The 22454-nt window shown below is 42.5% G+C and overlaps 1 long non-coding RNA gene across 3 annotated transcripts in view; it reads left to right on the top strand.

Annotated features, from left to right (window-relative positions):
- The first annotated feature begins 2515 nt into the window (after window positions 1-2515).
- LOC102549394 (uncharacterized) overlaps window positions 2516-22454 on the top strand; it is a 312476-nt gene continuing 292537 nt past the window's right edge. For all 3 annotated transcript variants that reach the window (NR_190618.1, NR_190619.1, NR_190620.1), the window contains exons 1-2: window positions 2516-2610; window positions 2996-3087. This is a non-coding gene — a long non-coding RNA (uncharacterized LOC102549394). The remainder of the gene's footprint in view (window positions 2611-2995; window positions 3088-22454) is intronic.

The following is a 22454-nucleotide window of genomic DNA, read 5'->3' on the forward strand; positions in this document are numbered from 1 at the left end:
ATAGGACCCACAAACACAAACCACATCACACATATGGCATGTAATTACACATACACTGTGAGTGGGTTCCCTCTCAGTTTGTCACTGAGGAATGTGTCTGCAGTGAAGTCAAGTGGCCAGACCGACAGACAGGCACTTGTTACTGAGCTGTTACCAAGTGTTTCCCTTTTAAATTTGTGAAATAGTGGTTCTTATTCACCTCTGTTCTTCACTGAGGCAAGGGAGAGTCTATTGGACAGATTCAGCTCACTGTTCTGAAATTAAACTGACTTCGTATTTGTGTCTTTCTCCCTAGAAACCATGTTTCCTTATATTATCACCTTGACTCTATTTCTACTCATCTTCCTCTTCTACCCTTCCTTTCCTGTCTTTTCCTTCTCTTTCCTCTTCCTACTCTTCCCTCTTTCCATTTCCTTTTTCTTCTCCTCTTCTTCCTTTCTTCCCTTCCTCTTCTCTACCCTTGGTCCACTCTATACTTCTTCCTGCCCCTGACCCCAGACCCCAACACAGAGCCTTTTCCTTGCAGGATCTTGTATAACCCCTCTTGCTCTGGGCTGTAAACTGAAGCCCAGACAATCTCACTAGTGAGCAGATCATGGCTGTGGCCCCTGGGAGAGTCAGCTGTGGTCCTGGCCTCTTGCTACTGAACCTTCTGAATCTTCCTCTCTCCTCTTCTTTGCTTAGACTTCATGTTCTTTTGTGCTCAGCAGTTTCCTTTGGATTTATAGACTCCTGCCTTGGGAGCTATTCTAGTGGAGAGTAACTGCCTGTATGCCTGAGATGGGAAACTTTGTCTAACCTTATTAAATTACTTAGCTTGTCCTGCTAACGTGAAGATATGATTTGGATTTAGTGGGGCCTGAAGCTAAAACAAGGAGAAGAATATAAAATTACTGGTGAAATATATTATAATATAAATATGTTTAGGGGCTTTAAAAAGACCCATGAAAGGGAAGAGCCCTTAAAAATTAAGTTTCACCAACTTCATGATAAATTTATTCATTTTACATCAGAGTCCTCAGCACAAAACCCTGAGATGTGGCACCTTTCCCAAAGTAGGCATCCTTTAGCCCACTGTTGGGTCATGATTGCCAGTATAGTTCTACTGTCATATTTGGTCTTGTCTTATGACTTTCTTTCCTGATGCTGGCCTCTCAGACTTCTCTCTGTCCCCAAGTTTAGTCTCTCCCAACTACTTCATTCCTAGACTGGATGAAATTATTGAATGTTGCGGTAAAAATAAAAAACCCTCATGTACCCTGTTGGTCTCTCCTCTCCTCTCCTCTCCTCTCCTCTCCTCTCCTCTCCTCTCCTCTCCTCTCCTCTCCTCTCCTCTCCTCTCCTCTCCTCTCCCTTCCCCTCCCCTCCCCTCCCCTCCTCTCCCTTCCCCTCCCCTCCCCTGCCCTCCCTTCCTCTCTCTCTCTCTCTCTCTCTCTCTCTCTCTCTCTCTCTCTCTCTCTCTCTCTCTCGTTCCAGCTCCGTGGGGCCATTGGAACTGGTGCTACTTTACCTCAGTGGCTCCAAGCTGCCCCCAAATACTATCTGACCCATCTAGTTCCCAAGGCAGTTTGCCACCATGCCAGTTTCACACCTATCTTGCAGTTCTCTTACTGTGGACTCTGCTCACATTTCTAGCATCCACCCTGGTCCCAGTGGTGGTTATCCTCTTATAACTCTGCTGCTGCTCTGTGTACATTCCCAAAATCTGCCCCCTAATAATTATGGCATAAATTCCCAGCAACCTGTTAAAATCAAGACTCAACAAACTGTAACCCAACAATCAGATTTATATGTTAAATTCTCAATCCTCAATACATCCACACAATAAACTCACAACCAATGGATAAGGATATAAACTGCCCACCTAGATAAAAATTTGCCTATAGAAATTCATCCCAACCACCTTGGCAATTCAAGACCACCCAGATCTGGGTCATCCTTCATCATCTCCATCTTGATTCCCCTTCCTTCTCCTTCTCCCCCACCTTACAAAAGCGTTGTCGCTGCCTTATTTTTTACTGTCCAATCATGACCTTGATCTAACTTGTGTCAGCCCTCACATGCATATAGACATCAACCTACAATCGAACATTGTAGATTGAGATACAATATTCCTGTTGTCCTCTCCACATCTCAAACTCCACCTAGTTTCTATGTATGGCCTGGAATGGAGCTTTTTAGTTCATCTTTTGAGGACAGGAGTGGGTGTTAACAGTGACACAGTTTGTGTCTATCATAAGTGAAGGTCCTGTTTCTGGCTCCATCCATATCCTTAATCAAACGGCCCCTTTCATCCTGATAGAGAGATAAACACTATCTTTCTCCCTTCACTGAACCTTGAACTATGCAACCCTGAAGGCTGTGAGAGCCAGACCTCTACTATTGCACCAGAAGGCATCAAGTCTGAGAGCACAGAAGATCAGAAAGATTCTCACTATGAGATCATAAAGAAGACTTGAAAACCAAGTCTTGCAACTTGAAGTTGGTCTCTAGGAAACTATTCTACTAGGATGCTGAGTAAGGAATAGCTAGCCTGGCTTACCCTTCCAAATGTCTCTTACTTACTGAAGTCATTCTAGAGCCAGGAAAGATGGTGGGCCACCAACTCAAGTGAGAGCCTAGAATAGAATCGGCAGATAGGAAGATGAGACTGAGAGACAAAGACATAGGCTTTAAAAAAAAAACCTTCAGAAATGGAGCTGTCAAAACAGTTCAGTGTTACCTGTCAGTGCTGATGACATCCTCCTCCTGAACAACATGATGGGAGGGGAGAAAATACACTTGTAAATTGTTCTCTAGCATACACATGTGCATGAGCGTGCACACACATGCACGTACACACACACACACACACACACACACACACAGGCCTGATAAAGAAGTGAATAATAATAACTTTAGGAAATACTGTGATTAAGTCAAGGTTGTCCCTGACAGGGTCTTGTAAGGGTTTCTCTTTCCTGCCCAACATATTTCTGTTTCATTGTTCTTCTAGCAAGGAGAGAAAAGGAATAGAGTATGAATTCTGCATCTCGGGTTTGGTTGATTTGTTGGACTACTAAAGAGTCACAGCAAGTCAGAAGAGAGGTAAGAATTTTACAAATTCAGGCTTTTACTGTCATTGGGGAGCCTCAGTTGGGGGGGGTCCCCACTTGTCTCCCATGCCCAGTTGTGTCTCTACTTGCTTTGTCTCTTGAGATGCTGATTTAAGATGGTGGCCTTGCTTCTCTCTTGGTGTTTATGACAACAGCGAGATGCAGTTCTCAGCCTGTGAAGCACTGTAATTCACAGTGCTTGCAGCTTCCAGCGGATGAAGCTCAAATATATAAAGTCTGGGTCGGAAACCAAGGCCTTCAGGATTCTAATCAGGCTCAGTCCTTGCCTCTCAGGGGCTTTTACAACCTGTGGTTGCCTGAGATGAGGAAGCCCCTCTTTGTCCACCAACAGGTAAAAAAGATCTGTGAGAGGTGATTCAATTTCACAGGTCATAAAGTTATATGCCCACTTCTCCCACTTCTTCTTCTTGTTTATTATGGTGGAAAGCTTCCGAGTTCACCATCTATATTTTGTCAGCGGATGGAAATTGTTTTATCTTGCACGTTTCTCCCGCTGCCCTCTCTCCTCCTCCTGGCCTCGCTGGCTTTTCATTCTGTCCTCACCTGAGTCCTTAAATCAAGGCTGGCTACTGGCAGCTGAAAGCAATCTGTGGGACAGACATTAGGAAGCATTCAAGATTTGTGGGGAAGGAAGGTCAGAATGGGCAGCCATTTTGGGCAGAAGGGACTACTTAGCCTCTGTTTCCTCCTAGGCTCCTAAAGTTTGCATATATATGATAAAACAACAACACCTAGTTCCAGTATTTGTTATTTATTTAGTCCTAGAGACCCAGTAAGGAGTCTTGTACCATAGTGTCTTCCTTGCTCACAGCCCCCCAAGAAGGTGTTTTCCTTACCAAGTATCTAATGGTCCCCATGACTGTGGCTGATTTAACTAGAACTAAGCCTCTAATTAAAAGGTTATCTGACCTAGGACTCGCATAGCACAACGCTAAGACAACCTATGGCAGCAGAGTATCCTTGTTGACGCGTCTTTCCTCACTACTTCATTATGAAAGAAAAATCTCAAATCTTTAGACTCTACGAATTACGCTTGAATTCCAATAAACTGTCACTGGCTTCTCTGGTGACCATTTTCTGTGCTGTAGCATGTGCCCTCCTTGGCACCCTCCCGGACATCTGTCCAAACATTTTGTAGTAGAGATTATTTAAAAATCCTGGGTTTCTTCCCTGCCTTGGTTATTGAGTTCCCAGGTGAAGGACACACCCACCGCCTTTACATTTACAATAAGCCTTCAGCAGCACAAGAGCTGGGCAGCTGCTTACCCTACACACTGTCAGTATCTACTTTCTGATCAGTAACCATTATCAGGTCATTACTCAGTATTTACTATGTTCCATCTGGGCTGCTCTTAACTCTAACTGGGCAGCCCGCAGGGCCAAGTTCTCTTGAACCCCAACCCATGGTGGCTTCTCCTTTCTCCTCCCCTACTACGAATCTTTCTTTTCATTAGCAGCAAAGTAAGTTGGGACACCACAGCTGTAGTCTGAGGAGTCTATTGGTAATTGGTGGAGGCTCCAGGGAAGGAGGTTTGTGTGAATGAGGAAGTCAAGACAGAGTCTAGTAATACACATCTGTTAGATCTGTTGATGAGAGGAGGAAATGAGTAAGAGGCATAAAGGGAAACAGAATCCTGCAACTGGCAGCTGAGATGCAGGCAGAATCTGTTTGGGTTGCTGACCTGAGTTTCATTTTAAATGAATCTTGGCTTAAGAGTTGGGCAAAACTTCCAACAATTTCTGAAATGGTTTTAAACATCTTTCTGCCAGATTTTTGTGTTTATTTATTTTTCTTGCATTTAAAAGTTTCTTTTTATTCCCCAATGTTTTGGAAAAGCAGCAAGTCTAATACCACCGCCTCACAGCCCTCCCCACCCCACTTCTTGTTTTGTGTGATGAAACAAAGTTAAAAGGCTTTGAGTATTTTGTTACATAATTGGCACCATCCTCCCTACTATTGCCTATTTGTTTTTTTTTTTTAAATCTAAGACTTTACTCTAGTCTGAAAGTGGTAAGGATTATTCTTTCCATCTTGGGTCAAGTATGGAAACTCAAAAACAGCACATTTAATTCATGTCAACCACAATATTGCCTTTTAACATTATCTGAATATCAAGTTATTGTAATTATTTTTATATATGTGTGTATATACATGCGTGTGATATTAGGGATCAAACTAGGTGGGAAATCTCTCTACCGCTGAGATGTATGTCTAAACCCTCCAATTAGAAAAACAAATATTCAAAAATGTTCTATTACAAATGTTTGTGAATATAGCTGCAAAGATTATTTGTTTTTCTTTTTTAAAAAGTTATGTTTTGAGAATTTCATATACGAGTCCCATATTTACATAGTATTCTATTCTCTCTAACGCTTACCCTCTCTCCTCCTCACTGCTTCTAAAATTCATGGCTTTTTTGTTAACTAATTATTACATGTATTCTCATACATATTTATAAATACCACTTGCTGAGTTTACTTAATGTTGCTTGTATGTATATGTGTTTAGAGCTGACTACATGTGATTCAATAGCCCATCAGGGAGCTTTGTCCAGTAGAAACAACAACTCATCTAGGGGTGGGACTGTTTTAATTATTTTTATATTGCTGTGATTAAACATCGTGGCCAAACCAACTTATAAAATAAAGTTTATCTGGGGATTATAGTTTCAGAGGTTAGAGGTCACGAATATCATGGTAGGAAGCATGGCAGCAGGTAAGTCAGGCAGGCGAGCAGGGCACTGGGGCAGTTAGCTAATAGCTCATGTTTTGTGAGCCAATCAGGAAGCAGGTAGAGTAAACTAGGATGGTGTGGGCTTTTGAAACTAGGAAAAGCATGCTCTCCAGTGGCACACCTCCATCAACTAGGCCACACCTCCTAGTCCTTCCCAAGCAGTTTCTTCAAGTGGGGACCAAGTACTCAGTATTCACAGTATGGCCTGTGGGGACCATATTCATTCAAATCACCACAGAAGCCTTATATTTTTTTTCTATCCATGTTGGCACAGTAATGGCATTGTTACTTTTCAGTCCTTCTTTTGGCAGCCATATTGTTGAGGTGCATGGGAACACTTTCCCTGTCATGTATAGAAGACACTATCTTGCAGCAGACATCCTGGTTCTCTGCCTCTGTTCCACCTCTGCCTTCTCTCTAGCAATGCTCTCAGAGCCTTTGTTGTTAATATATTATTTGGGGCAATGAATCTCATGACCCAGTTCTTCATTGCATTTTGACCAGTCGTGGCTTTCTATGATGGTTTCTGTTTACTGCAAAAAGAATCTTCTTTGACTACAGCTACACTTACCTGAGGATATAAGGATAAATATTCAGAAATGCAGCTAGAAATTATACTGGTTTAGTGAAATGGCAGTAGTTGGCTTTTCGGGGCCCCATGGCTTCAGTAGCCATGAGTAATGGGTTAATAGACCTGAATTCCTTCCTTTTAAGTGCACCTCTAATCTAATTAGATGCTTATTTGTTACTCCAAGATATGAGTAAGTATGACTATTGTACCGTTAGAGGTATCTTGCTATTTTTCTCATTACTGTGATTTGTAGACAGTACATCTGAGTAGGACTATTGATTGGTTTTCTCCTTAGCAGCTTGTAAAGCTCCACCGACACTGAGATCTAGTCTTTGGTGAGGAGACTTCCAGGTCAGTTCCAGCTCAACCTCTCCACAGTATGTAGTGTCTTAATCAGTAAGGTCTTACCCTCACCTTCTAGGAGGCAACCAAGAGCACCATCATAGCCTATACTATTTTGAGAGTCTCTTGGGCTCCCCTGACCAACCTTTTGAAAGGATAATTCCCATGCTAGGCACTGGGGACTTCTACCATTTGGTAATATGCATTTATATGAAAGTGATGTTTTGAACATTGACAATTACAAAGTTAAAAATATCAGTCAACTCAAAAAACATTGAGGGTGATCTGCATCCTGTTGTATCAAATATTCAGCCAAGATTTAATTCTTCATGTTAAATTAAGTAAGCGTATCCATTGTTACCGTATGTAAATTTGCTTTATTTTAATAAATGATAAAAAATTATATGAGTAGCAAATGATTATTTTAAAATAATTTGTGATTTATTATCTATAAATATTTGGTTTACATGTCTATTCTAGGCACTCATAAACCAAGGATTATTTTGGGAAGTGGTAAGCAGATATCCTCTGATCTTCATCTAGCCATGGTGTGTGAAGTCTGGACAATTCCAGCCAAGGAGGAGGGTCTTGGGTGTAAACAGTGAAGCTGATAGGAGTGGAGAGCAGGAGGCTCCAGCTAGCCCATCAGTGAAATGTTGGGACTTAGTGCATAGAGTATGAATCTTAGTCCAGAAGCTGGTGAGTAAAACCGTGGGCAAATATAGAGTAAAGATCTCTAATGTTACAGTGAGAATGTACAAGAGACTTTTTTTCTTAAAGAAATATTCTTCTGTTTATAGATACTGGTGGAGTAAGAGAATATCTAAACTTCCTAAGGTTAGATCCAGTGTTTGAAATTACTCGAGACCCACAGTATTGTTCAAGCACCCATAGCAATGTGGGAGCACAGAGGGACCAAAAGATAAGTGAACAAGAAATAAGGATTAAAAATAGGCAACTGAGCCCATTTCTTGAGTATCCCAAGTTTATCTCGTATTAAAATCCTTTGTAGTTGTACACTGAGTGTTTGGCCTCTAGGGTCAGGGCTACTATTGTAAAAATGCAAAGTAGAAGCTTCTGAAACTGCCTTCTTTCCCATGGCCAGGAATAATACTACCCTCTAGATGGCAACGATGGAGAGGAGATGCCCCTGGGGCCTTCTATCCCAGCTCTGTTTAATCTATTGTGGACTCTGAGGGAACCAGCCAAGTTTCTGGAGACAACTGTAGAGTAGAATTCATGTGGTTAAGTCACAACTCTGACTATAGGTCATGCTGAATATGATCATTGTCTTGGGGTTTATAATGCTGTGGTAAAACATCTTGAAAGGTAACTTGAGGAGGAAAAGGTTTGTTTTATCTTATGACTTGTAATTCATTATTTACAGAGTCAGGGAAGGGATTTCAGGCAAGAACTTGGAGCCAGGAGCTGATGTAGAGGTTACTGAGTGCTGCCTCCTGGCTTTCTCACAGTGGCTTGCTCAGCCTGCTTTCTCATAGCTCCAATGACTACTGGTGTAGGGGTGATGCAGCCCACATTGAGCTGAGCCCACCCTCATCTATCATCAGTTAGGAAACTACCATAGGCTTGCCTACTGGTTAGAATGTTTTTTCGAGTTTTTGTCTTCCCAAATGACTCTCTCTTGTGTTCAGTTGACATAGAACTATAATACATAGTAGTCCATCTGCTAATTTGGCAAATTCTCTTTCACTCATCAGGAAAGAGGGCCAGAAGCTGTTCATATTGACACCCTGTGAGTCAACACATTCCTGCTTTATCTGTGGGCTGTGACTCTCCCATGTCATTATGATGTAATCTGAGGGACTTAGCTATATCTTGGGGTTTCACATTCTAATATACCAGTGATGTACTGATTAGATGGTGTCAGCAAAGCAACCATCATTCTGGTTAATGCATGCCAATGGATAGGAGATGAACTCCACAAAGATAAGACAGCTGGCCACTTGATAAGAGGTTTTAGGGGGCTGATGACCAGAAGCAAATCAGGCAAAAGCACATATTTTGGTATCTTACACTCCAGTTATAAATAAAAAACATAGTGCTTTGTAAGTTTTTTAATTTGGGAAAGAATGTGTCTCACACCTAAGCAAAACCCTTCTTTTCATGTCCTGAGGGATAAGGAAGGACATCAATTCTGATGGGGCTACAGCAGGTAGGAGCAGGTAGGTCCAAGCTGGGTAAGAACAGTGCTGCCCCTTGGATTTAGTGACCTATTGGACACAGTGGTGCTGGGGGTTCTAGAAGATTCATGTTGGAGTTCTTGGCAATCCCTACAGGGAAAGTCACAATGCAGGTTCTGAGGTCATGGAAGTAGGTCCTGACAAACACAAAAGAGCATATATACCTTGTGATTAGAAGTTCTTGAGATATTGGTTCTCAATAGCTAGATAACACTAGCATGTGGGGTATCAAATGACCATACATCCTTAACCTCTCATCACTATACATCCTGAATCTCCCATTACCAGTTGAATTCAACCAGACTCAGTGCATCATAATGCTGGGTGGACCTAGCAGGGAATGCTGTAACCAAGATGGAGCCTCAGCCACTGGGAGGACAGCACACTGTGTGAACAGAACTCTGAGACACCCATGTGCCCCACAGGATGTGCTGACGTGCCTCCTTCAGTCTTACTGCCATCTGTCTCTCTTCTAGCTAGGATGCTGCCCAGCACTCAGTCTCAAAATGGTGGCAGAAGTGTAGGGTGCTGGGCTCTTCCATCATGGCACATTTTAAACTAGATGAGAAGAGGGAGGGTAGTGATTCTCTGCTGAATACTAATTAAAACTATTCTCATCTAATCCTTTCCTCATGAATATTCAGGTTCCTCTTGAATACAAAATATGCTCACCCCTTCCCAAGATCCCCCAGTCTCATCGAATTATGAATAGGCTCAGATTTTAGAATTTTACCATTTATATCAGGTTGACTCTGTGTTTCTTGATTTAGAAACTAGTGTATTGAAAACAACAAGTCCACTTCCTTCCACACACCCAGCATTAAATGGTTGAACATGAAGAGCACAACTAGAATAGATGCTTCTATTTAAGATGGGGAAGAATAAGAGATAAGAAAGCTGGTTCTTTTAGCATTCTGAAATGTTGCTCCAGCCCTGAGGGTAAGGATAATCTTGAATGAACTCAAACCTATTGCCTGGGTGTGGTATTGAGATTTACTGTGTACACGGCTCTTGGGTTTGTTTCTCTGTTTGGGAAGTCTTTCTATAATCTTAAAAGAAAAAGAGTGAAAGATAGAAGGAAGGATGGAAGGAAGGAAGGAAGAGAGGAAGGAAGGAAGGAAGAAAGGAAGAAAGAGTTGGGTATGGTGGTGGACACTCCAATCCACCAGGGGCAGGCAGATCTCTGACTTCTAGGCTAGCCTGGTGTGGTTTGAATATGCTTGGCCTGGCCAGGGAGTGGCACTATTTGGAGGTGTGGCCTTGTTGAAGTAGCTGTGGCCTTGTTGGAGGAAGTGTGTCACTGTGGGCATGGGCTTTAAGACCCTCATCCTAGCTGCCTGGAAACCAGTCTTTTCCTGTTTGGCTTCATAACAAGATGTAAAACTCTCAGGCCCACTAACCCCATACCTGCCTAGGATGCTGCCTTTCTCCCAACCTTGATGAAATGGACTGGACCTGTAAGCCAGCTCCGATTAAATGTTGTCCTTTATAAGAGTTGCCTTGGCTATGGTGTGTCTTCACAGTAGTGGAAACCCTAACTAAGATACCTGGTCTGAAAAGGTGAGTTCTAGGGCAGCCAGAACTATAGAGAGACACTGCCTATAAATAAATAAATAAATAAATAAATAAATAAATAAATAAATAAATAAATAAGCAAGCAAGCGAGCAAACGAGCAAGCAAGCAAGATGAATTGCTTTTGCCACAAACTTTCTGCCTGAAATGTAGAGGTCCTGAGGTCTTCCTAATCTCCCAGAGTCAGACTCTTCCAGTGTGGTTGCTAGCAATATTGCAATACAGAATCCATCAATGCTTTATGGGCTGTTTTCATGTTTGATTTAGTTAAATGCCTGTCCCAATTCCGTGTGTGACACATGTTTTGTCTCGCCCTACTGTCTCATCTTCATCTTCGCTGGTTTTGTGTGAATATCAGAATTCTGTATTCTGTGAACCTACAGGCTTAGATTTCAGCTACCCTTCCGTGCAGATGCAGACGCCTCATGAAAAATGTCTCTATCCATCTGAGAGGCTTCAGTGGATTGTTATAGAGCCACTGGGTCGAGGCAGTGTACTGCGCGCCCCTGCACTGTCTTTTCTCTGAAACCGTGATTTAATGCTTACATTTGATTTGACAAGGGAGAGTTTCACTTCCTAGTCTAAAAGTTATGGAATTTTCAGCTCCCCATTTTCTCCTAATGCCTGTCCTTTCCTTGGTCTGTCTCCTCTTGCAATACCTTTAATGCACAGACAGCTAAAACTTGCCCTGGTTTCCACACTTTGCCCTGGAATTCCTCTCCCAAGCCAGTGTTTCACTGGGTGCCTTTTCTGCCCTCCAGAGTGTCACAAGAGGCATTTTACTAGACATGCTACCATCATGCAGCACAGGGTACCCTTTTCTCAGCTTCGCTGAATAGTTTTCCTTGGGCTGGGGCTGTGCTATTTATTTTAGGTTTTTGCTAACATAAGCTCCATTTGTAGGCCTACATTTCTCTATCAGTCAGCAGTCACTGCAAAATGAGCTTCATCCTATGTGCGGCATATCCTAGCAACGTTTATGACCTGCCGTACATTGCTTCTGGTCAGTCTCATTCATTTGGCTCCCGTAAGTGGACTGTGATGGCTGCCTCCTGCTCTAGCCAGAGTGGCTTCATTCCACCTGATACTTTATTTTGGAAATTGTGAGCTATCCAAGGCATTGACAAACCCCAAGCAAACAGGAACGTTGTGCACAAATGTTTTAAACCTTGTCATATTTGTTGATATCTTATTGGACAAATCAAGTCACATTCCCAGCCAACAACAGGTGTGGGAAAGCCTGTGTTCTCACAGTTGATGGAGCAGAGTACTTTTTGAAAGCTAATCTGAACTACCATTACTCCATTATTTGAGGAAGCATTACAACACAGCTAAGTAGAAATTTGGGTATATATCTGAGTTTGGATTTCCAGACAAATAAAAATATTTAATGACATATGTAGTCCTAACCAAGGATGAGATTGTCAGGGTGTGTGTGACTATAAAGAAAAGAGATGTAAGGTTTTACCTAAAGGAAACTGCATCTCCAGTGGTTGACAGAGGGGCTAGAAAGAAGGCCACCAATAAAGCAAGGGCAAAATCAGGAGGGTTCTGGGCTTGGTGAGAAGTATAGAATGTACTGGGACAGTTCTTATGCAAAATATGATACTGTTTTTCCTTTTCCTGAGATAGTGTTTCTCTGTGTAGCCCTGACTGTCCTGAAACACTCTCTGTAGACCAGGATGGCCTCAAACTCAGAGATCTGCTTGCCTCTGCTTCTTGAGTGCTAGGATTAAAGTGTGAGCCACAACTGCTTGGATATATACTTTTATTTTTTAAATCACATTTTTATTTATATGTTTTGTGCAGGCGTATGGGTTGTGGGGGTAACTATGAGGTCAAAGGACAACTTTTGAGAGCTGCGTCCCTTCTTGGGTCAAGTGAGTTCAAGGGAACAAGCTCACCTGTCAGGCTTGGCAGCAGGTAACTTTACCTGCTGAACACTGTGTTGATCCTAGGTAATGCTATATCTTTAGTGCCTACATGATAGAAGAAGAAATGTGTAGAAATTAATAAGATGAACAGGGTGTTGCTGTAAAATTATTAAAAAAAAAAGCTGTCTTTTACCCCCACTAGATCTGGCCCCACAGTGCCTCAAGATATCTGATAGATATCTTAATCTCAGTCAACAAAGCCTCTTACCTGCTTCACTCCATCCCATATCACACTGCTGATGGCCTCTCTCTGAGCCTGGCAACAATCTCTCTACCCATCCAGTTCCCAAGGCAGGCTGCCACCATGCCAGACATATACATTTCAGTTCTGTGGTGGCCTAGTGTCTCCGCCACCACAAACTCTCTTACACTTAAATCACCATTTGAAAGAACACACAACACAATAACCTCTGATCCAATTGATAAGATATAATTTCCCACCGAAACATACAAAGCCCTGTATGCATCTATCCCTTAAGGATATTCATAATAACCTGTAAATACAGAGTGGAATCTTAACATCAGCCTCCATGTTCTCTCCATGGCTTCTCCTCCCAAGTCCCCTTCTGCTCCAGTCTCCTCCTCTTCCCTCAAACTTTTCTCCTGTCCATCCTTCCTTCTCGTCCAATGACAGGCCTCATTCCTTCTTGTACCTGCCTTCACCTGTATGACATCCTAAAACAGGGAAGCTTGAGAATCTGAAAAAGAAAAGTAACAAACTCTAAGAAAACACAAGAAGCACATGGTAATGGCTGTCTCATCAATAAAACGGACACCAGGATATACCAAATGGCACTGGCAACACCAAGCTTGCTCATTGGAAACGTCTGACACAGTTGACAGAATTAGGGGAAGGTAATGTGTTTTGGATAGCTTTTGTTAACTTGATACAAGCTTGAGTCATTTGGGAAGGAACCTCAATTGAGAATATGCCCTTCCTTACCAAGCAAACAGCTTGCCTATGGGCAAGCCTGCAGTGTGTTTTCACTGTGAAATGTGCTGTCTTTGGGCAGGTAGTCCTGGGTGCTATAAGAAAACAGGTTGAGCAAACCATTAAATAGTGTTCCCTCATGGCCTCTGCTTTGTTCCTGCTCTGATTCCCTTCAGTGACGGACTGTGATGTGGAACTGTAAACTGATATAAATCTTTTCCTCCCCAAGTTACTTTTGGTCATGGTGTTTTTATCTCAGCTATAGAACCCTTAATTAATTCAGGGTTTCTCAGTTCACGAGTCAGACTGGAATCACTGGTGCTAACCAGAAGACTGAGCTTCAGGTGCTGCACGTAAAGGAAGAAATGAAGAGCTCAATAATCAAGTTTATGTCAAGAAACTTGAAAACGCATGGGAAAAAAGGACCCCAAATAAGTTACGAAATCTGAAACAAGAGCTGAGGCTGACTAGCCCAGTAACAGTTGACAATATTGAACCTATTCTACAATTCACTCATAAAGCGAGTTTAATTGTTCTTTGAATGGGAACACAGCTAAATCGAGCTGCGACACATTTTATAATTCCCAGTTGCAATCAGCAGCCAATATACATGCTCATAAATATGAAATATAAGATATATACATGTTGGAAAGAGTCAAAGAATAAATAAAATATAAATAACAAAAGCATAAGAGAATGTGAACTGAAAACATGAATTACATTTATATACCCTCAACTCTAAGATGATGCTGATGCTGCGAATATGAGTCAGGAATTAAACGAAGCTTATAGACATGTCCTGTACTAAGCGGTGGATTCACTCATAATGGGAGAGTACAGGCATCAAACCTACAGAAAATAAACAAAATGGGAAGTCTAGAGTCAAACAGTATTGTAACTAAAATGAAAAGTTCACTGAATAGTTTAGCAGCATAGTGCGTATAGCAGAAGTGTCACCCAACACAAATCTAGATAGAAATTTCATGCACCCAAGAAGTGGGAGAAAATATAGAGCAATATGTCTACCAGTGGCCTGTACAGAAATACTAAGTAATCTGATATATGCCTAAGTGGTGTCCCAGATTGAGAGATAGAGAATTGTGTGGAATGATATGTTTAAGATAGGCTGTACTGTTAACACACTGGCTGAAAGACCAAGCTAGGACAAATAATTAAGGGTAAACCTTGTGCAGTCACCTGTGGTGTTTGGTTGGAGTTGGACTCCCCTGCTACCCTATGCTCTCTGTGTTATGCTCTGGTGCAGTAAACACAGAGAGTTTGGGGAACCTTCAGGTGAGGCCTCGCTGGAGGGAATTGACTCCTGGAATTTGAAGGCCTTATGTATTATATCCCAGCTCCATCGTGGTAATTATTTTCTGCTTTATGACTATTAATGAGACATAACCAGCAGTCCCTCACTGTCACTGCCACAGCCATAAAAGCCACTCTCGCCCACTACGCCTTCTCCACCACCACAGGCTGTATGTACTTGAAGAGATCAATAAACTACAGAGAAGCGATGTCTAAGAAAATGGAGAAGGGTGAGGTTGGAGATGACCGTGGAGATGTGTTCATGGGTATTAGAAAATACCAAGCTCTCCAGCTGGGCCACAAACATATAGGAGCAAGTGTGTGAACCGGAGTTAAGACTACAAGCAGTTCAGCTGGTGGGATGATTGTGATGCATACATTTCTTGTTGACGTCTGCTGATCTTGTACCGTCTATCGCCATTCTCTAAGAGGAACATGGAATGCCAGAATTGAGTTTGGGGAACAGTTAAACAGAGGCACACATACTGTTCCCTTGCCCCCCCCCCATTCCTGGCCCTGTGTCTTTTCTACCCTTAACCTCGGTGCTCCATTTCTTCACCCTGTGCTTGGGCATCATCAGGACATGTAGAGAGGGGCTTAGATCATCTCACCTGTCTCTTCCTGGAGCTTCTCTTTCCAGGACTCTTCTCACTACAGGTGTTGGCTCTTCTCAGGAGCTGCCACTCAAAATGGCGAAACTCACATCAGAACTGAAACTTTCAGCCCCTTGACTCCGGGTTTCCCCTCGGCATTATCAAGGTCTTCCTCAGTGTGCAGGCAGCCTCAGAAGCAAAGGTCTGCAGGATAAACAGGGAGTATGTGTGAAACCATGTATACTAGCAGGTATGTTTTAAGGTGAAAACGTACAGGTCACCACTGAATATTTCTACTGCGTGGGCAAGGAAACACATGGTCTCAGCATGAGTGTAACATCCTGGGTAACATTGAGAAATAATTGCAGCTGAACTCTGTTGACAGCTGATTCTTCACACTAAGGAGGGTTGGAGATTAACAAGTTCATGTCTTTATAGTTCTCATTATTACCTTCTAGTCTTTCTTTCTTCCATCTTCCCTCTCTGTTTCTCTTACTCTCGCTCTTTCTTTCTCTCTTGCTATCTGTATCCTCCCAGATTCTTGTGTTCTGATGATAATACTATTCAGATTCTGGGGAGAAGATTAAAAAAACTATAGAAAGAAAAAGGAGAGGACTCTTTGACCCCAGACTTCTTTGGACATCTATGAATAGGCATGTGATCCTCAAACAAAAAGATATAGGGCATAGCGAAGGAAGAATTAAATCCCAAGAAAAAGATGGGGACATATCAGAAAGAACCTTGATGCCTAAAAGATCAAGGATCAACAAGCCCGGGAGTTTGAAGGGACTCCTGCTGGTGTGTACGATGCTTTTCTACATCTGGGACCAAAGCCTCCTCATGCTTGAGAAGCATAAGGACTGTGCTACTGAAGTTCACAAGAAAAGTTAAATGTGAGCCGCCGGCAAGCTGAATATCAATCAGGCAAATAACAGACCCAGGGTGACCGCTGTAGGCTGGTGCCGCACTGACAGACGTGGGCTGCCCAGACAAAGAGAGATTAGTTTATTTCTGGCATTTTAAGGAAGCACTGATAAGCTTGAGTGTACTCAGAGAAGATTAAATAGATGGTTGGAACACTGGGGACAATGGCACAAGATGAATAGCTGCCAGCTGCAATCACGGAAAAGATGGGACAAGCCACAACGAAGGGCCCTGTAGCTGCTTCCAGCATTTCAAGGGCTGTAAAGCTCAAAAGCGCCAAGACCTATTCTCCGCAGCTTTAGAGGGTACAGCCAAGATCAAGGTCGAAAAGTTACAAGGAATCAAATTTCATTCAGTGTAAGAAACCCAACCGTGGCTGAGATTTACATGGTGAGTCACATTTGCTCTCAGTGCATCATCGGACTTTGGGAAGAGTTCAGCATAATCGATGGTCCCGTGAGGTGCCAGGCAGGCTACGCAGAGACAATCACCTTGGACTAGGTGATGCTGAAGATCATTCCCAGCTGAGGCTCCTCAGCAGAGAAGAGGAAGACAGGAAATCAAAGGCACAGTTATCCTGTTCTGTCCCAGGTTGTCATGGAGAAAGGTATAAAAAAGTAAATAAAACAAATCCTGTTCACCACATGCAGAACCTCTTGAGTGAGGCATTCAGGTTTCTGGGGTCGTCAGGAGGATACTGGTGGCCTCCCTAGAGAGGTCTACACTGACCTCATGACCTGGAAGACTATACCAATGCCCTGGAAAGCTGCACTAATGCTCCATTCTGTCACTTTCTAAGACGACTTTGAAGAATTTTTCTTTTTCCTTCTGCACTGCGGTTGTGTTTTCTGTTATCTAAGATGATTGGACTCTGTGTTCTTTAAGACTTTTAGAGAGTGTGTGTTTTACAATGATCAGGTTTTATGAAGCTTGGTGGGAGCCTGGTTTTCTGCATGCATGTGCACGTAGGATGTAGTTCAGTGGTGGAGTGCTTGCTTAGCATTCACAAGGCTGTGGGTTCAATCCCCAGCACTGCCACAATTTCAAAAAAGAGAAAAGATAATTGGTACTGGATTCTGATTCTGGTTAGGTCAACAAAAATAACGACAGAAAATACTGTGCATTATGCATTTAACTTTCTAGTAGCAATTCCTCCACCTTGGGGAGGTGGTAGGGGGCCAAACCACATACAACAAGGGAGAGACACAGGGTATATGTACTGTGTGTATTTACAGACTTAAAAAGTGACAGATACTTGTAAATGTATTCATAATTTTAAATCATAAGATTGGCATCTTATGTGTTTTAGAGTATCAGCTTTTTTACATGATTGAGAAAAAATTAACTTCAATAATAGGACAGGATGAGGAAACATGTTAATAGAAGTAAGTAGTTTTATGAAGCTTTAAGAATGCTGTCTTACTGAAATAATATCCAAATACACATTGTTGCATAAAATATACTTTAGAAAATAGTTAAGACTAGGTAGGGCCTAGTGATGTGTGCCTGACATTCCTAGATACTCAGGAGGCTGATGCAGGACCGTGGCAAGTTCAAGGCTTACCTATGCTACAGAGGAAGTTCAAGGCCAGGCTGGGCAACTTAGTGAGACTGGAGTGGAAAGAGGCCTGGGGATACAGGTTTGTGACAGTGTGCTGGTTTAGCATGACAAGATCCTGCTGGTGAAGAAAAAAGAAGAAAAGTCAAGAGTGAAAACAGCCCCCAGTGATTGACTTCTTCTAACAAGGCTCTACCTCCTAAAGGTTCTACAACCTCCCCAAATAGTGCCACCAACTAGGGACCAAGTGTCCTAATATGTGAGCCTGGAGCTACACTTCCCATTTAAACCACTGCACATGGTGGATGCCTATGCAGAGGGTTGAACCTTAGCTCTCAGAAAGACAAAGCAAAGGGTGTTGAAGGAGTAACCCATCTGATAAGGGAATTGAAAATAGTAAGTGTGCTAGAAGGGCTAAAAGCTCAATAAGGTGGTTCTGTAGCTCTACTCTGAACGCCAGTACTAGTGTATTCTCTTTTCAAGTGCATTTGGGTCAGTTGCAGACCTTTACCATAGACTAAAATACACAGAAAAGTCAATTTTAGAAGTTTTAGAAAATAGAAACAATAAACCAGCCTCTTTTAATAATGATGATGATGATGTTGGTGATAATTAATAATAATAACAACAATAATGCAATTCCTGACTTCTCTTCAGTCAAAGGAAAAACACAACACAAAACTGTGGAGTTTGTAGAACTGGGTCTGTCTGAAGCTGATACATACTTGGAAAGCGCACATAGAGGGGAAGATTGCTGTTCAATGACAGCATTAACAGCTCAGCAGCACCGAAACCAAATGAAAGAGATGGACAGCCTTTCAGAATACGAGCCTCAGTGAGTTGAAAGGTCTTGGTTCCCTTTGTCTTTTGAGACGAGCTCTCAGTATAAAACCCAGTCTAGCTTCAGATCCCTCATCTGCCAGCTTTAGTCTGTCAGGCGATGGGTTGACAGGCCACAGGTGTTGACATTGTGCCTACCCTGGCTGGGTGTTTTAATGAAGGAGAGAAATCTATTTACAGTACCAACAAAAAAAAATCTAACGGTAAACTTAGGAAAGGGTGCAAAGCTGCAAAAGAAAGAAAGCTGCAAAATAGATAAATGTAAGTACCATTCTCTCAGAAATGATAAGAAAACCAGGTGGGCTGGTTTTATAAGTGCTGAGACCCACAAATTGTGGAACCCAGGTGACATATGCATAACAATTATTGTGATTTTTGTATATTGGGAATTTTTATAATCAACTAATCTATAAAATGGTTCATCCTCATATTAAAAATGGAGGTATTCAAGGTCTAGCCCTATGATGTTAAAGCCTACCTAGATCATTACATGAGTTAATTAAAATGATTTGATTAAAATTTTCAACCAGACTTAGTTAAGGTAAATCTCTTTGAAATCTCTAGTTATTAGAAAATTAATTCCACATGAATATCTCTGGCCCTGGAAGGGACAGCTATTTTCTTCACCACACTCATGCTGCGATGGTGGAGGAGGGCTTCCATCTTCTCTCAGCTTCTGAGAACCAGGTAAAGTAAGCTCGGAAGGGAAAGGGAGCTGAATGGGGCTTCAGTTCCCGGGCCAGTGGCTTGTTCTGATTGGTACCCTAGGAGCCTGTGTCCTCAGGCTTCTGTCTGTCTTAGACTCTACCCAGGGGGAAAAGGTAAGCCTGCTGACATAATCTTCAAAGAAGAATGCTTGACTCACTGGAAATTCCAGACAACTTACTCCTTCTCGGAGCTAATGCATTTAATATGAGCTGAGGATATTGTCTGCTTCGGAACAAAGCTGACCTCTCACCCAGCCCCAAGCTGTGGCTTCTTACCCTCTAGAGTGGCGCCAGCACACCCTTCATCTTGAGCTTTTCTCATTGTTGTGAGGTAATAGCATAAAAGGAACTTAAAACACATGGCTCATGTTGGAGGGTAGTCTGTAATGGCAGTGAAGGAATGATGGCAGAAGCAATTGTTGACTACTCACAGGCTAGATTTTGGTCAGTTATTACCCTTAGGCCAGCCCCACAGTGATCTGCTTCCTCCAGAGAAACCCCACCTTTCAAAGTATCTGCAGCCTCCCAAAAGCCACTAACCAGAGTCTGTTTCAACACATGAGCCTGTCTCAACATTTCTCATTCAAACCATGGCAGAATCATCGCCATGCTGATTATTTTTTTAAATAGTACTGAGAAGGCTAGGCTGACTCTATAACAGGCTTCAAATTGGCAGATCAGGAATCTAGGCGAACCCAGACAAGTCAGTTACTAGGGAAAAACAACAACAACAAAAAGCACAAAAAACAGGCTTCAGGCAGCTAACTGGAAACTGCCCTACTATCAGAAGCTGCCTGAAGCAAGGGCAATGGGTCAGCAACAGTTTGCAGACCTCTCTAGCAACAGTTTTTAGCCTCCATATCCTGGAAATGGTTCTGGAATGCCCCTAGAGATGGAGCAAGATAAAGGTCACTGACCCTGAAATTCCCCACTGAGCCATCTCTCCAGCCCCCCCCACCCCCCACAATGTGCTTTAAATTGGACCTGCAATCTCACTTTGCTGTCTCCATCTTGGAATGGGAGACCACAGTGTGCTGGACTTCTGCAGAGCACAACATTCTTTGCTTTCATATCTATCTGAGTCTGGGGCATCATTCTTCGATGAATCACGGACCGTTACAGTACAAAGAAGAAAAGAATTGCAAATTCCAATCATCATTTAATGTTGCCTATGTATATTCCTTACTTAACCCCAAAGAAAGTCATAAGATGTACTATTTTTGTTCTTATTTCATTTGATTTTTTATTGTGTGTGCATGTTCAAATGTGTACAGGGTGTGTGTGTGTGTGTGTGTGTGTGTGTGTGAGTGGTCAGCCAGACATAAAGGTCCAGTGTCATTCATTCCTCAGGACCCATCCACCTTGGTTTTTGCATTCTCACTAGCCTGGGCTCCTGATTAGGTTAGACTCATCATCCTCCTGCCTCCATCTTACCAGTACTGGGATGACAAGCACACATGTGGCTTTTCACATGACTTCTGGGGACAGAACACAGGATGGCTGTGCTTATATGGCAAGTACTCTATATCCCGAGTCATCCCTATTGTCTCACCTTCACTGTTTTAAATTGGTACTGTTGGGGTGGACTCATGGCGAAGACGAGTTTTGATTTTTCTGTATTCATCCCATAGACTGGGTATGTCAGCACTAGGCTTTGTTAATCTTCACCTTGATTGGACCTCTTCCTTGATTTTGCAACCAGAATTCAGGAGACACCTTCTTCCTTTCTATACAAGACCCTCCAAGTGCTATTCATCCTTCAACTGATGAACATACATTTCTTCTTGACTCCTGAAGTTCTGAACCTCTCTTCTTCCCACTGAGACAGCTTGTTCAGACATGTGTGCGGGCATGTGTCTGTCTCATGTTGTGTTGCCATCAGTGGGCATAGGACTTACTGTCAAGGACACACTGTTCACTTTCTGTTTCTTCCTCATTGCACAGAGTAGGCATACTCAACAGTGTTTGGGGGAAGTCCATGAGATTTTGCTTAATACAGTTTAAAGTCATGCCCTCCCTCTGAACATGTTCCTTATACTAGGAATCCTATGGTAAGTAGAAGCAATTCTTGTAATAAGTAGACAGGTTCATATCGAGATAAAATAATAGTGTTAATGATAATAAGCAGTGATATAATAATTATGGTGATCTCATAACCTTGAGTTACAAGGTTCTTCCCATTCAGATTATAATGATTTGGATCAGTCTCATTTATTTTCTCAACATGCCTGCAAGCCAAGCAGAAGGTTGTCCATGTAATGTTAAGAATGGAAACCTATGTGGGGAACTTTGGACTCAAGGTTGTGTTTGAGTGCCAGCTCCGGCACGCATCTGAGCAAGCTGCTTAATCTCTCTGTGCTCTTTACAAAATAGAAGTAACGATGTGACCAAATGTGCAAATCCATCAGGGAGAAAATGAAGTAGGCGGAGTTCTCAGCACAGGGACTGGTGTGTAGTATATACTTACTATGCTGTATAGGTAGCATTGGTTTAAGTGACAAGAAGACAACATTGGACACAAGATGATTAGATAATTTGCTTAAGAAAACTAAGACTGGAGATGTTTGCTTCATGCATGACCTCACTGCTCCCATATTATCCCATTCCCTGCTAGTACTTTACTCTATCCACCATAGACTCTGAAAATGAGGGAGCTGTCTGGGCTTTTTCCCCAGTTCCTGAGAGCTCACTTCTCAACTTCAATGTTCCTGAGAAAGAGGAGTACCTTTGCTACTCATGATGGTCCTGGAAGGTTCTTTTAGGAGATGACTTCTGATATAGCCCAATAGTTTATATTAAGGGATGGCCCAGGAGTAGGGCAGGCCATACAAGAGAGCAGAGGGCTGAATCTGGAGTCAGTATGAGACCAACCTCTGCGAAAAGCTAGAGGTGGCATCAGATAGTCAGTGGGTTCTTAAGTCATAGCCAGTGTAACGAAGCCCTAAAACCCTTAGGACAGAGCAGATCAGCTGACCTCCTTGTTGGTAGTAGTTTGCACATCATCATTAATGAGTCACACACAGTGCACACGTTCCCTGGGGAAAGGACAGAGCAAGCTCTGCATCGGAGACTCCTCTCCATTATGGCTGTGCATATCTCTCCCTGGGCTATTTCTGGTG

Source organism: Rattus norvegicus, chromosome 13 (assembly GCF_021556685.1).
Source record: "Rattus norvegicus strain SHRSP/BbbUtx chromosome 13, alternate assembly SHRSP_T2T, whole genome shotgun sequence".
Taxonomy (NCBI): Eukaryota; Metazoa; Chordata; class Mammalia; order Rodentia; family Muridae; genus Rattus; species Rattus norvegicus.